Genomic DNA, 15,925 nt, shown 5'->3' on the forward strand with positions numbered 1-15,925 from the left:
TAAACGTTGGGCCCATTATGCCAGGCAGCTCGAGGCCATGAAGGCAGTGGGTTCCTTCAGTGATGGCAGCAACGCCGACGTATCGGATGGCGAGGGCACAGGGGCGTCGAAAGACACCCAAGCGCAAGTCCCAGGCCTCAGAAGATTGTCTGGCGGGACAGTTATGGGGACTACACCCGGCGCTACGTACACTACTGCACCTAAGCACACTAACGTGTCGAGTCATCAGAAGAAAGAGGCACAAAGAGAGCAGTCCACAGAATCTGTGCCCTCTGGGCGTTCCAGGTCGATCGCCGCTTGACTGTTTGAACACACGAGCATTTGCAATATAGCACATTTGTACTTGTAGAAACACACAATGATCCCTATTAAGCAATTTATATTCTTATAAAGTTACTGAGCATTTGAAAATAGCAGTAAAATCTGTACTCTAATCAGGGATGTTGAATATCCTAACATCCTATTCATTTCTGAAATCCAAAACCTGCAACGAATCTTAACTTACAGCCACCTAAAAATCTGGCCCTGTAAATTTAAAAAGTCTGTGCGGTCAGGATTGGCGAGCCAGCCGACAAGTGAAGTTACACCAGCCAGTGTAAACCCATTAAATGCAAAGGGCATACTCTTGTCCAAAAGTCCATGCCTTCTAAGGACAACTACCCAACACCACAAAGCTTTTGATAAAAATGTACTTTAAACAGTTGACATCTGTGCTGAAATTCTGCCTTGCATCTGCTGTTGCCTATATGGATCCACTTGCCCTGGCTGGGAAACTGCAACTAGGAGCAGAGGTTTCTTAAGGGGCTCTGGCCTCCTTAATGCAGAATAGTGTTTATTCTCACTATTCACTGGGGGCTATCAAGACCCATTTAGAAGAAAAATGTGAACTTGATGGAGCTTAATTTGCTACCCCTAAGCTATAGAAGCAGGCAATGGCCATGTGCCAATTCTAGGCCCAGAAAGCGGATTTTCTCTCCTGAGAATTGCATTAGAAATAAATAGCTGCTGATCACGAAGGCAAGAGGGATCTTGCCCAGCTCTGTATTCCTGTAGTGGATCTGAGAAACAAATACTCAGACCTGCGCTAAGTAAATTTCCATCACCAATTAATGAAAAAATCACAAAGGTGCCCTTTCTGATGACGTGTGTTTTCGGCAGTGCGCCTTTACCGGGGCAAATTTCTCATGAGTCATTGTAGGTTCATTGCTTGTACATTTTAATTTGATAATGGGTTAAATCCTGGAACTTGTACTGAGTCCTACGCGTTGGCTCCTTATTGGATCTGCTCACCCGTGGGGAGTCAAACACATGCACCCGTTCAGATGCAGAAACATAATTTGAAACGTTTGTTGAGCCCAAGCTGTAGGAATACCTCTTCAACTCACTATTTTTGCTGCAAGCTCGTGCCATGTCACACGCTGCCAACACTACTTTGCTTCACTCATTGCTCTTATAACTGGCCTTCTGGGAGAATTCTTCACTGCTCTGAGACTGCCCTTCAGTCTTCTACATTCTACATTTGTGCGAACTAAAGAATTGGAAACCTAGTTGGGTTGGGTCTCTGACATATCATGTAGCGCCAAAGTACTGAGACCAGAAACATGGATAATACGGACTTTAATCACTGTAATGCAGGAAAGATAATCTGACCTAAGACCTTTAGCTGCTTCATTCCATTTTACTGGCTGCAATATATGGACCACCTTATCACACGCTGCTCTACCTAGCGTAGCATGCAGTGACCGAATTAGCGAATCGCGATTGCTCCGAGGCAGACGATCAATGGAGAAGGCAATTATGAGTCATACAGACACACGCGTAAAGAAGTAATCAATAATTGAAGCATAGCTTCTGGTGTGAAACGTGAAGGATCTGGGGCGACCAGACGGAAACCTCACATTTACAGTCTGCAAACCTAACTGTCAGGTGGGGTAGCAAAAGATTAGTAGATCTGGTGAAGGTCTTGACACTGGTTCTGGAATATTACAAACAAGATTTATTTATAAAGCGCACATGCAACATTGAGGCACGGTTAGTTACAAGTCAGGGAGGCACACTTAGTCATAGAGTAAGGTATTGGTGGTACGACAAGGAGCATAGGTAAAGCTGACATTGGTTACATAGAGACATGGGGTTCTCCTACATATTGGTCGCACTGTACATACTGAGGAAAGGTGTGGAAGAATTGCTGACTAGATGGAAGGGTGGGGAGACTGGGGTTTGAGGGCATGCGAAAGATCCAGTAGGATTTCTCAATGTTTTTTGTGAGGAAGGGTCTGGCTGCATTGAGAGCTTTGGTTGTGTAAGCTGCCGAATAGGTAATGGCACCAACTTGTCTGGACAAGGTGAGTGAGGCGTCAAGGTAAATTGCAAGTGTCTTTACTGTAGTTGAGACCGGAATCACACACTGGTCAATCTGGAAAGCAGTGTATTGAGTGTTAAGCGACTTGCAGGCAGTGGGTGTGCCGACAATTAGGATTTCCGTCTCGTCACTGTTTAGGCAGAGGTGATTCGCTGCCATCCAAACCTGAGTAGTAGAATAAATGTTGACTATTGGAGTCATCTGTATAATTACCTTAGCGGGATCAGGATTTGTCATCCGCATAGTTGTTGTAGGCTATACCAAGAGAGTAAGATATTGAAGAGGCCTGGTGGCGATGTTGTAGACTAGAGGGTGGGTGAGGCATGACCCTTAGGGGGCAAAGGAAGTAACACGACAGTTGATGCAGGGGAGGGTGAGCATTGGCCGTGTTTGAGAAGACTCTTGTGACTCTGCCTTCCTGGAAGAACGCAATCCAGGCAACAGCATGTGGGGAGAAGTTGGTGTGGGTGGTAAGGTGTTGTCAGAGGATTTGATGGTTGACCAGGTCGAACGCTGCAGATAAAACTAGGGCGAGGAGCAAGGTGCAATTTCCTTTATCCCTAATCTCATCAAGCTGAGTTTTGAGATCTAGGCCAGATTCCTTTCCATGTCCTGGGCGGAAAACTGATTGGTGCATCCATAGGATTTTATTTTCCTCCTAAGAATTTGAGCCTGCAGGTAGGCTGCACAGTCGGGAACATTGTAATTTTATTGTAGTTGAATGGAATGGTTGGGTATAGTGAGGATTTCTTTTCAGGAGGTGGAGGACCCACGCTTCTTTGAGGCTGCCTGGTACTGTTACTTTGGAAAATGAGGAGTTAATGAAGGCAGTGATGACTGGGGCTCGCATGTCAGCACAGTCTTTGAGAGATTCTGGGCAAATATCAGCCTTTGCATCTAGAAGGTTTCAATCTCTGGATTAGCTTCAAGACTACACACTTTTTTGGTGGCAGGTGTTAAGTGGGGAAGAATCCAGTAGAGGCTGGTAGCAGCTGGGTCATTTTGAATGCTCCTTGCTGTGAGTATTTTGATTTAGGGTGTTGATTTTCCCTAAACTGCTTGGATGTCAGAGCACCGATGCGTCTTTGGTGATGGTGGAGGGTGGTGAGGTGCGGGATTCTAATTCTCTGTATATTGTAAAGATATCTTTGATATTGGAGGACGGTGGTGCACAGTCTTGTATTAAGGTAGTTAGCTTTAGCTACGATAGTGGCTGCCTTGTATTAGATATTTTATTTAACGTCTTTTTCAGAGAATGGGAGGGGTCCTTCAACGGAGCGGAGTTCCATGAGGTCCGGTGTGACTGGAGTTGTGAGGGGTTAGAGGTGCTAAAATATTCACTGCTTTGGAGAGGATTGAGGTGTATGTTGGCACTAGTGTCTGGTGCGAACGCGGGCTGGAGCTCTGGGGCATTTAGCAGGGGAAGGATGTGGTCTCTAGTGAGCTTGTGGGAACTACGCGTTACTGCACAAAGTAGTGGTTTGGAGGTAATTTTGACTTAAGCGGGCTACAGGATAGAGAAGATGTTATGCTCAGACCAAGGACGGAGGGTGATGGCACTGGTGCTGAGCTTACAGTTGTGGTCAGCAATCCACTCCTTCAGAATGTGTGGGAGAGGTGATGTGTTGACCGTCTGAGGGTGTTGAGGCCGTCGGATAGTGAGGTACCTGTGGGTCGTTGGGGGTCATGGAGGCTTTCAGGTTGTCCTATAGAATGGGGAAGTACATTTTGCTTTTGTTTTTGGGGAGTGGGGGGTTGGATGTTGATAGTGCATGTAGGTGAGAGTGAGAATTTGAGTGATGGGATGTCAGAAGGACCGTCAAGGGTGGACTTGCAGCTTCTGATGGGGAGGGTTTCTTCGTTTACAAGGGCGACGCTGCCTCCTCTGGCGGAGGCTCTGTTATTCCGAAAGATAGACCATGTTTGTATAGAATTACTCTTCTCCAGCATGGGGTCTGGCATGGATTCACATGCTCATGAATATTCCCCGTCAGGCTGGGAATCCCCAGTAAAGAAAAATCGGTATCAGTTTCGTTTCTGATCTGTCTTTCGTAGTAGTAACCAATCACTGATCTCTTCGTCATACTGACCACAGCCAATGACTGCCATCTCCCTAAGCCCCGCCTCTGGCTGCCACCTTCAGATTTTTACCGCACGTTCAAGTGTTGGGATCCTCGTGCTATTGCTCTCGAGCGTTAGTGCTTTTTTCGCGCTTTTTCTTAGGAAAATTCTCTTTTTCGGTCAAGAGCCTCAAGCTCCACCGTTTCTTTATCCGATCAACGGGGACCCGTGTCGGATTCTTCTACGCCCCTCAAGGGTGAAGATTTCGTCGAGCCACGCTTTTGGAGGACTCCAGAAGTTTCTCAGGCCCTTCTCGAGCATGGCCCAGGAGAAGGGAAGCTCGACGCCCGGAAAGCTGTTCAGGGTCTCCCCTGGATGCCAGCTTCAGAATGTCTTTAAGGAGGACGAACACTCCCTTTGCCTTTACTGCCTGCATGAGGACAAGACTCACGTGGAGAAGCACTGTGCGTTTTGCGGCAATATGTCGGAGCGGACCATGAAGGACCGCCATCTGCGTCTCGCCAACTGGCTGGAAGGGAAGAGCCCGTCAGGCGAGAAGAAGTCCGAGCGGTCTTCTAAAACCTTTGAGGGAGCCCCGGCGACGGGGGTCCAACAGAAGGCCAAGCACCGCGAGACCGCTGGCACCGGGAGCGCCGAACGGTCGGGCTCTACGGGCGCCAGGCAGGGCGCATCCTCCCCGGCGCCATCAACCACGAGCCAACGCTCTGGCTCAGGTAAGAGGAAGGCCGAGCACCCGGCGAAGCTCCTGGAGAGACCCCGGTCGTGCTCGAAGGCCCCATCGGAGGGGGAGCGAGGTGGTGACCCCCCCCAAGGAGAAGGGGGTGAGCGCACCTAAGGTGGTGAAAGCCTTGATCCATCCGGCCAAGGCCTCTATCGAGATAGTCGCGGCGGCCCTGGCTCAGCCTGTGGAGGCTACACCAGTGGTGGCGACCTCGGGGCCTAGAATCTCCCTGCCACCGCGGAGGAAGTCCTATTTCATGCCCATCGACAGGACCCCCGTGAAACCTCCGACGGAGAAGAAAAAGGGGGGGGGCAGGAGGTCGTCGTGGATTCGGCCTCAACCTCTGAGGAGGAGCTGATCGAAGTCTTAGGCCACGGCGCTGGCGTGGAAGACCACCATCCTGTCGGGAGGGACCCCGACGTGGGAGACGACGAGAACGTCGAGGGTGCCGACGGGGCTCCTGATCGCCCATCGGAACCCCCTCAACCAGTGCCGCAAGACAACTCGGCGGCCTTTTTGTTGGCTATACAGTCCTTATGCTCGGAGATGAGGACGAGACTGCCGTTACCACCAACGGAGGAACCGCTCCCGACGGGGGACCCGGAGCCAGGCCCTTCTGGGAGCCCTCCTAAGTGAAGGATTCATCCTCCACCTCCTTTTCAACCATCGCGCCCTGCTCAGCCCTCCTCCCCGTCCATGACACGTGGGGATGATACGGGGACTGACACGGCCGCGACGGGTACAGACTAGGTTTACGACGAGGATCGCCCGTCGTCACCTCCCACCCGGGCTTCCCCGCCCGTCGAGATTGCATCGTTTCACGCCATGATCGCCAGGGCATCCGAGCTTTTCCAGCTCTGCCCGGAAGAGAAGGAAGGTTTCCTTTATCAACGGCGCGAGACCAAGAGGAAGACGGTCCTCGCTGTACCTCTACTGGACGATATCTGGGATGAGGCTCTCTCCCTCCTCAAGAACCCATCCACAACGCCGGCGAGAAGGGATCGGTACGAGAAGAAGTACCGGGTCCCGGACGCGGCCCCCGTGTGCCTTCGGGCACAGCCGACCCCCCCACTCGGTCGTCTCCGCGGCGGCCAGGAAGAAAGCGGGGGGCGGCGCGGCCTCTACCTCAACCTCCCCGCCGGACGGCGAGGGAAAGAAATTGGACACGATGGGATGCAGAGTCATCTCATCGGCAGCGACGACGATTAAGGCTGCCAACGTCTTGGCTATCGTAGCCGCTACGACAGGGAGTTGTGGTACAAACTCGCCCCCCTGCTGGACTTCCTACCAGACGACAAGATGGCGGAGACCCTAGAGATCTTGCAGGAAGGAGAAGTGGCGTCGGACCACGCCATTACGATAGCGACGGACATCGCTGACACTGGATTTCGCCAGTTGGGCAACGGCGTGTGCCTTAGGCGGCGTGGATGGCTCAAGGCTACTGACTTCCGTCAGGACGTGCAGACCAGAGTCTTGGACATGCCGTTCGACGGGAGCAACCTGTTTGGGAAAACAGTGGACGAGTCCCTACAAGCCATCAAGGCGGAAACAGACGGCCCGGGCTCTTGGTGTTCTCCAGCAACGACGGCCGCCCTTTCGGAGCGGCGGAGGCAAACAGGGTGCCTCCAAAGGTTCCAGCGGCGGATTTTCCACCTATCGTCAAGCGGCCCGTTCGTCGTCGCAGGAAGCCTACAGAGGACGAGGCAAGTCGGGCGGACCCCGCCATCATCGCCAAGGAGGACAAGGCGGCAAAGCTTCGTCGAAGCAGGACTGAACCGGCCGTGGGATCAGGCCCCCACCGAAGCACCCCGGTGGGAGGCCGGCTGGCGAGCTTCGCCAGCGTGTGGGAGTCCATCTCCACCGACCGTTGGGTGCTGGACGCCCTGGCTCAGGGACACGCCCTCGAGTTTCTAAAGAGGTGCCCGCGCTTCCCCCCTGTGGCCAGGAAGGAACATCACGTCCCTCAACTTCTCTTGGAGGTAAAGGCGATGCTCAAGAAGGGCGCCATCGAGCTCGTCCCAAAGAGGCTTCGGGGCTCCGGAGTTTACTCAAGATACTTCCTCGTGAAGGAGACGGGAGGATGGCGTCCCATCCTGGACCTACGACGACTGAACAAAATCATCACGGCACAGAAGTTCCGGATGGTCACCCTCCAACACTTCCTGGGTCAACTGGAGGAGGGCGATTTCCTGTCGTCGTTGGATTTGGAGGATGGCTACTTCCATCCCCATCCTAAAGGGACACCGAAAGTTTCTCAGATTCGTGGTCCAAGGGCGTCACTACCAGTTCAGAGCCCTTCCCTTCAGATTGAGGTCGGCACCCAGGGTGTTCACCAAGTGCCTTGCACCGGTGGCGGTACTGCTGCGCCGAGAGGGGATCCACGTCTACCCCTACCTGGGCGACTGGCTCATCCGAGCAAAGACGAAGGAGCTCGCGGTGGAGCACACGGCAAGGACCGTCCAACTACTCACGGACCTAGGATTCTCCATAAACTACGCCAAGTCCCACCTGGTGCCCGCGCAAGACTCTGTTTCTGGGAGCGAAGCTCGACAGTGTCGCTTCTGGCCTCTCCGTTGGAGGAAAGGACGAGGGCCATCTTGGGCAAGGTGCAGCGGATGCTGGTTGCGGACACGGCCAGGGTGAGGTCCATCAAGTCCCTCCTCGGAATTATGTCTTCTTGCATTTATCTCATCCGCCTGTGCAGGCTCCAGATGCGCCCGTTCCAGACGACGGGTAGCTTCGAGGACAGGATCACACTCAACGAGAGTTTCCGACGAGCGATCCGGTGGTGGGGCACCCGTGCGCATCTGACGGCGGGCATGGACTTCCAGACCCCGGGCCACCAGAAGACAGTGACCACGGGATGCCTCCCTGCAGGGGTGGGGAGCGCACACCGAAAACCTGCACGCCAGGGGTCTTTGGCTGCTTGCGGAGAGGTCCCTCAATATCAACGTCCTGGAACTCCGTGCAGTGTTTTGGGCCCTCCGGTCCTTTCTTCCGTCCCTCAAGGGCAAGGTGGTGAGGATCTTCACTGACAACACGACCACCATGTTCTACATCAGGAAGCAGGGCAGTACCAGATCCCCAGCCCTGTCCAATTAGGCACAAGATCTGTGGCATTAGGCCGTCGCCCAAGGGATGTTTCTGGTGCCGTTTCATCTGGCAGGAATAAAAAAACACCATCGCCGACTCGCTCAGCAGAGAGCTGCGCTCGTGCCACGAGTGGGAACTATGACAGGATCTAGTGGACCGCCTCTTCCGACGGTGGGGCACACCCCAGATCGACCTGTTGGCGACGGCGACTAACTCTAAGTGCCGGAGGTTCGCCAGCAGGTTTCCCCAGCCGAGGAGCATGGGCGATGCTTTCTCGTTCCCCTGGGAGGGCCTGTTCCTATATGCGTTCTCTCCATTGCCGCTGCTGATTCGGCTCATCAACCAGCTCAAGAGGTCACGGTGCAGGATGATCCTCGTCGCACCTGCGTGGCCGAGGCAGATATGGTTCCCGGACCTTCTGGACTTGTCAGCGTCCCAGTCAATCAAACTGCCAGTGGACGCGGATCTTCTCTCCAGGGAAGGAGGCGCCATCCTCCATCACGACCCGAAGTCGCTGAACTTGCTGGCCTGGCTCCTGCAGCGTTAGAGTTTGGAGGTTACGACATACCGGCCGACTGCAGAGAGGTTCTTGCAAAGGCCAGGGCGTCCTCAACTCTTAAATGCTACGGACACAAATGGAAGAGGTTCTCTGTCTGGTGCCACGCACAGAAGATTAACCCTCTACGGATTACGGCTGCCCAAGTACCGCCGTACCTGCTGACGCTGGCCAAGGCTGGACTGGCGCACGCTTCCATCAAGATGCATCTTGCTGCGATCTCCCGATACACCAGAACCACGGGACGGTCGTCTTTGTGGTCTCATCGTCTGGTGAAAGAATTCATGAAGGGACTGATCGTTCCCGCCGGTGAAGGTCCCGGCCCCGGCGTGGGAGCTCAACATGGTGCTGACCAAGCTCATGGGACCTCCGTTCGAGCTTCTGCACTCGGCTCCGTTGAAGTTCTTGTCGTGGAAAACAGCGTTTCTTGTGGCCATCACCTCCGCACGACGGGTGGGAGAGATCCAGGCCCTTTTCTGGAAGCCCCCGTACTTGACTTTTTATCAGGATGCACCCCTCCTTCATGCCCAAGGTGCCGTCGGACTTCCACCTCAACGAACCCTTGGTGTTGCCTGTTTTCTTCCCGTCGCCGGCTGAAAGGACTTTGCACTCGCTGGATGTGTCTAGAGCGCTGAAGTTCTACATGGACCGCACAAAGAGTTTCCGGAGGACATCACAGCTGTTCGTGAACTTTGGACCTGTGAATCAAGGGAAGGCTCTCTCAAAGTCTTCTATTTCCAGATGGCTTTCCGGCTGCATCATGCACTGTCACCGGTTGGCTAACCGACCGCTGCCAGGCCGTCCGAGAGCCCATTCGACCAGAGCGATCGCTGCTACTACGGCGTTCATATCTGGTGTGCCCTTGCTGGACATCTGCGGGGCTGCTACGTGGAGGTCGACGCACACCTTCACAAGATTCTACTGCGTCGATCGGGATTCCAGGGAGGAGTCCAGGTTCGGCCAAGCAGTGCTGCGCAACCTGTTCGCTTAAGGTGATCCTGGTGAGGAGGTAAGAGATGCTTAATGTTGAGTTTTTTTTGTATTGCTTAATGTTGAGCCTTTTACCACCCCCCGTGGTTGTGCATGTGTGTACTGCTATTTAATCTTTACTTAACTGTACCTGTTGTTCTCCAGCATGGGTCTGGCATGGATTCACATGCGAATCCTCCCGCCTACCCCTCTGCGGCTCTTCACTTGGTCATACTGCCACTTCACGTGCTACCAAATCTGATGATGGCTGCCAGAGGCGGGGCTTAGGTAGAGGGCAGTCATTGGCTGTGGTCAGTATGATGCAGAGATCAGTGATTGGTTACTACTACGGAAGACAGATCAGAAACGAAACGGATACTGATTTTTTCTTTACCGAGGATTCCCAGCCTGACGACGGGGAATATTCATGAGCATGTGAATCCATGCCAGACCCATGCTGGAGAACAACAGTTACAGGTAAGTAACTTGTTCCTTCCCCCTCTTTCCCCTCTAGGTCTGGGCATCTTTTTCTGCTATGGAAAGGACTCATTTTTTAGGTTCTGCCCTAAGTGTAGGGTCAGATACCCGTGGAAGGACTGACACAGGACCTGCAACTCTCCCCTTAGAGCACGACGAAAAGCGGTGTGGCTTGTAAACTCCTTCGGCGAAGACCCTTAAGGAGCGCTGTGTAAAGCAGTGGGCCACATACGGTATGTCGCTGGCGGAACATCCCCCCCCTGCCACACCTGCCGAAAGCAACAAGGGCACCTCCCATGACAACATCTGTTGCGGGTGTGATAGACCTTGAGGCAGACACTTCTAGGTCTGCCACGCCGTCCTCGACCCTTCAAGGCCTGACTAGTCTCGCTTCGGGGACAACACCCGGGGGCGTACAAAGACCACATTACATTAAGCGCACAACCCCTCCACCTATTTAGACGGTTCAGTTGAAAATGTGAAAGCGCCAGCTGGTGGATTACTCGGATCAGTCAGATCCAAAGCCAGCAGCGTTTGATTTTCGGAGCCACTAGCTCACGCCGATTTGGCGGAAATCGAACACAGTATCACAAAAATTACTTTGACGGTTGGGCTTAGACCTGTTCTTTTGAAAAGCATGGGGCAGGCCGCAGACAAATCTATACATACGCCATGGTGCCCCGATTCTCGCGATTACTATGAGGACAGTCAAGAGCCTCTTTCCAACACCCTGAATGACAATTTCCAGCGTCAAGGGGCGGAAGACGTTTTTGCACCGTAGGCCCTTCTAGTTCCTCTAAATGGACAAGGGAGAGATTAGAAGGGTGCATGGATCGTCTTGAAAACATTTTTTTCTGAACATCCTTCCCTGAACCCAAATTTCAATCTGCTGCACAGTTACAACAAGATCACTCCTCTGTCCCCGTCCATCATGAAGACATCATTCAAATGGATATTTATCAGGACATTTACAGTGAAGGTGAAGAAACATCCTTACTGCAGGGCTACAATGACCAGGAGGATGCCACAGACAATTGGGAAGAAACGCACCAAGTGGGGACAGACCCGTGGACGCTCCCCCAACAAGATCACAACACTGATGTTCTGTGCCTGGATTCTCCTCGTCCACCCTGGCTCGCCAGGCCTCACCTGTAGACTACCAAATGGCCTCCAATGCCATGTTAAGGAAGGCAGCAGATCACTTTAAAATCACTACTCAAGAGGCGGTGCCAGAGCAGGACTTTGTAGAAGACATGCTGAAGGAGAAACCCCCTTCTGACCTGGCAATTCCCCTCCTTAATTCTGTTAAGAGAAGATTGACCCCCTCCCTGGTGTCACCAGCTCAGACCCGGGCAGTGAGCCCAAGAATGGAAAAGTTGTTTCGGCCAGCTCCTTCAGACCCTCCATACATTAAAGGGCATGCCACCCCCAATTCCCTGGTAGTGATTACCACCCGGAAACAGGCAGGAGGGAGAGGCAGGGAGGTGCCTCCGGATAGAGAATCCAAGAGGTTATATGCCTTGGGGTAAGCGGGTTACCTCGGCTAACTCGTATACCACGCGTATAGCGAATAACACTACCCTGCTGGCGAGTTATGCTGACGCTCAATGGAACCTAGTACAGGGAGGTCCCAGAGCCATCAGGTCCAAGCTTCTCACTATTGTGGCCGAAGGCAGGCAAGTGAACCAGAATGTGATAAAGAACACTCTGGACATGGCTCAAACAGCAGGCATGTCTCTGGCCCAGGGGACCTTACTTAAAAGGCATGCTTGGCTTCGTACCTCAAGGTTTAAGCCTAAAACACAGGCTGCTCTCATCAATAAACCCATTGAAGAAACTAACCTTTGGAAAGGCGGTCGATAAGGCCCTAGAAACAGCCAAAAAAGAGCATGAGACTCTTGTCTCTGCAACAAATTACTCTGAGCTTCCCCCCCCCCCAGAGGGGAGGTAATTCTCGTCGGTCCTTTCGAGGGCAGTCCTGTGCAAGTCAGAACTATGGCACGGGAATCTTTAATGCTGGACAAACTTCAGGAAGCCCCGCATACTACCCACCAAGGGGTCAGCAACGTGGAAAAGCTGAAGGTAGAGGCCCCAACCCTAGGGGAGCTGCAGCCTTTGGTCAGAAATGACCATCAGATCCAGGTCCCCTCGTATGTCACCCCTGTCGGGGGGGCGCTTAACATCTTTCCTCACGGCATGGGAGGGGTAACTTCAGACCAGTGGGTCATAAAGACGGTCGCCCACGGGTACTGTGGAATTCTCCCGACCTCTACAATTCAGACCACTGCGCCTCTCACCGGACCATCTGGAGATCCTGAAGCAAGAGGTGGAAGCGCTGCTGGGAAAGGATGCCATAGAAGCTGTCCCTAGTCTTAAAGGGTATTCAGTGTAATTCCTGTACCCAAAAAGGACCTCACCACGCGCCCTGTGCTAGATCTGCACCCAGGGAACAAATTCATAAAACCTCGCATGGTAACACTACATTGGGTGATCCCACTGTTGAAACGGGGGACTACATGAAAACATTGGACATGAAAGATGCATACTTTCATATTTCAATGTTGCCAGCGCACAGGAAATATCTAAGGTTCATGGGAGGGGACAGGCATTACCAATTCAAAGTGCTCCACTTCAGCATTGCCTCGGCGCCAAGGGTGTTTACCAAGGTACTGGCAGCAGCACACCTGCGCAGACTATCCGTCCCGGTTCACCCTTACCTCGACGACTGGCTCATAACAGGGAACTCGTACGACGTATGTTTTTTGAACACCCAAAAGACTGTAGACCACCTGTTCAGTCTAGGATTCTCCATCAACGAGAAGAAATCCAGTCTAGTCCTCAGTCAAGAAACAATTTCTGGGGGCTCTAATCCGGACGAAAGACTGCCTCGTCTTCCCCTCCGAGAGGGTTCAGAATATGCTTTTTCAGATCACTCAATATGTAGCCAGTCGGGAGGTGACGGTACGCAAAGCCATGCATATACGTGGTTCCCCACGCGTGGCTGGGCTTGCGTCCCATGCAAGAGTCGCTCAACAGCCAGTGGTGTCAGGCCAGCGGACAATGGGAAGATCTGGTAGTTGTCTCGCCAGCCCTCATTCTCTCTCTGCAGTGGTGGTCATGGGGAAAACCTTCACCACCCCTGCAGTGGAAGCCACTCTCACGACACTCCTCTCTCACGGGGTGGGGAGCTCACATGCTTCAGCAGACAGCGCATGGAGTATGGTCCCCCACAAGTGGCATCCAACCACATGAACTTACTGGAGCTATTGGCGGTGGTCAAGGCATTAAAGGCTGTTCAGATGCAACTACAAGGGAAGACAGTGCTGATCCTAACAGACAGCACTACAGCCATGTATTGCCTCAACAAACAGGGGGCCACACTCTCCAGGGCTATCCAAGCTGCCCCAAAACATTTGGATATGGGCTCTCAACCACAAGATGTTTCTATTGTCCCAGCATGTTCCAGGGGAACTCGATCTTCTGGCAGGCGTGCTCAGCAGAGATTTCCCTCTGCCCATAGAATACAAATGGCGTCTGCACGAAGACTTCGTGTCCAACGTCTTTGCGGAATGGGGCTTAGAGATTTAACTGTTCACGACTCAGAACGCCCAATGCCAAGATTACGCCTCCAGGTACCCCCAGAACCACTCCAAGGGGAGCAGTCTCTGGATAACATGGTCAGGGAAATTTGTCTACGCTTTTCTCCCGACTCCCCTTTTCTCCCAACTCCCCTTCTCAACAAGATGCACCAGGAACCTGTTACCATGATACTAGTGGCCCTGCCAACCCTGGTTCGCTCATCTGATGGAAATGTGCCTCGCCCCACCAGTAAAACTACCCTGCCCGTACAACATGTTGTCTCAGGACAGGGGAGAGACCCTACACCCATGCCCACAAACTCTGAACTTAGCAGCCTGGCTCTTGAGGTCATAGAGTTTGGACACCTGCAGCTCCCGCAGAGGTGCATGGACATACTCTGGGAAGTTGGGAAACCAAACGCCAGTTATTGCTATGCTAGCAAATGGAAACGTGTTATTTGGTATAATGCCAAGGGTGTCAATCCTATTGATTGCTCACCCACACACATTGTGCTATACCTAACCCATTTGCTGGACACAGGGTTGGTCTTCAATTCCCTGAAGGTTCATCTGGCTGATCTTTCAGCCTACAACACATCACATCAAAAGGTGTCCTGGAAGATGCCTGTAATTAAGGCTTTTATGGAAGGGGTTAAAAGAATGTATCCTCCCATTTCTCACCCAGCTCCTGGATGGGATCTAAATGTGGTTTTAACCAGGCTCATGGTATCTCCCTTTGAGCCAATGCATAAAGCAAGTCTAAAACACCTTACTTATAAAATGGCCTTCCTAGTGGTTATCACTTTTATCAGAAGGGTTAGTGAACTCCAGGCCCTTTCTGTTCTGGACCCTTTTGTTACAGTCCACAGGGATAAGATAGTTCTGCGCACTCATCCCAGATTTGCGCCTAAATTCATCTCGAAGTTCCATGTGAACCAATCGATTGAACTACCTACCTTTTTCCAGAATCCCGCTAGCATGGCCGAAGGAAGAATACAAACACTAGATGTGCGCAGGGCAGTCATGTTCTACCTGGAAAGAACAAAACCACTGAGGAAAACTAACTAGTTTTTCGTTTCAGTGGCAGCTGGTAGAGAAGGGGATCCTGTCTCTAAATCTGCTATCTCAAGGTGGATTGTCAAGTGTATCACACTCTCTTGTTAAGAGAGAACTGCCCTTCAAACCTAGAGCACATTCTACTTGGGGCACTGGGGCGTATGTAGCATTCATTGCAAATGTTCCCCTAGAGTCATTTGCAAAGTGGCAACCTGGAGTTCTGTACTCACCTTTACAAAACACTTGCCTAGACACTCATTCTAGGTCTGATTCTCAGGTGGGACAAGCAGTACTAAGACATCTTTTCTCTACTGTTCTTTCTCACAACCCACCTCCAACGAAGAGTACTGCTCGCTAGTCTATGCGCAGCTTGTGATTCTAAGCAGATTAACAAGCATCAGAAGACATGCATTACTTACCGTAATGGCATTTCTGATTGTATCTGCTTAGATTCACATGTGCCCTCCCTACCTCCCCGCACCGGTGGAGGGAACATGGACGTCTTACTACTTTCTCTCTTCATGTACTTACTCACAATAGCCTTGGGCTACCTCATGGCAGAAAAAATACAATCGGAGGGACGTCGGTATGTGACGGATTTTGGGTACACTAAATGTCACGATAGGGATAGTGTTACAGACACGCCTATGCCGACGTCCCCTTTCGGTCCCCGAAAGACAAGATGCAATACTCCGCGGTTACCACTGGATGTCCCACCATATGCACAGCATGTGAATCTAAGCAGATACAATCATCAAATTCTATTAGGCTAAGTAATGCATGTCATACCAAGGCTGGTGAAGCCCTCAAAAGTAGACGCGTCTAGAACTGAATGAGCAAGCACTCTACGTAAAACGGTGAAAGGGATGTGTTATGCCGAGGGTGGGAAAGCCGACAAAATGCTCAAGTAACTGAAAGTTGGACAGGCATGCATCCTATGTGCAACAGATTGAAAGTAGTATGACCACTCTGCAACAAGGCTAGCAAAGCCAGTTGGGTTACAGGAACCTGTAATACCAGAGTGGGAAGAC

General features: G+C 52.0%; 1 protein-coding gene across 1 annotated transcript in view; it reads left to right on the plus strand.

The window, feature by feature from the left end:
- The window catches only part of RNF19B (ring finger protein 19B), a 148,738-nt gene that overhangs the window by 113,526 nt on the left and 19,287 nt on the right, over positions 1–15,925 (plus strand). The window lies entirely within an intron of this gene.

This window comes from Ambystoma mexicanum, chromosome 11, assembly GCF_040938575.1.
Source record: "Ambystoma mexicanum isolate Mex_15411 chromosome 11, UKY_AmexF1_1, whole genome shotgun sequence".
In the NCBI taxonomy this organism is placed as follows: Eukaryota; Metazoa; Chordata; class Amphibia; order Caudata; family Ambystomatidae; genus Ambystoma; species Ambystoma mexicanum.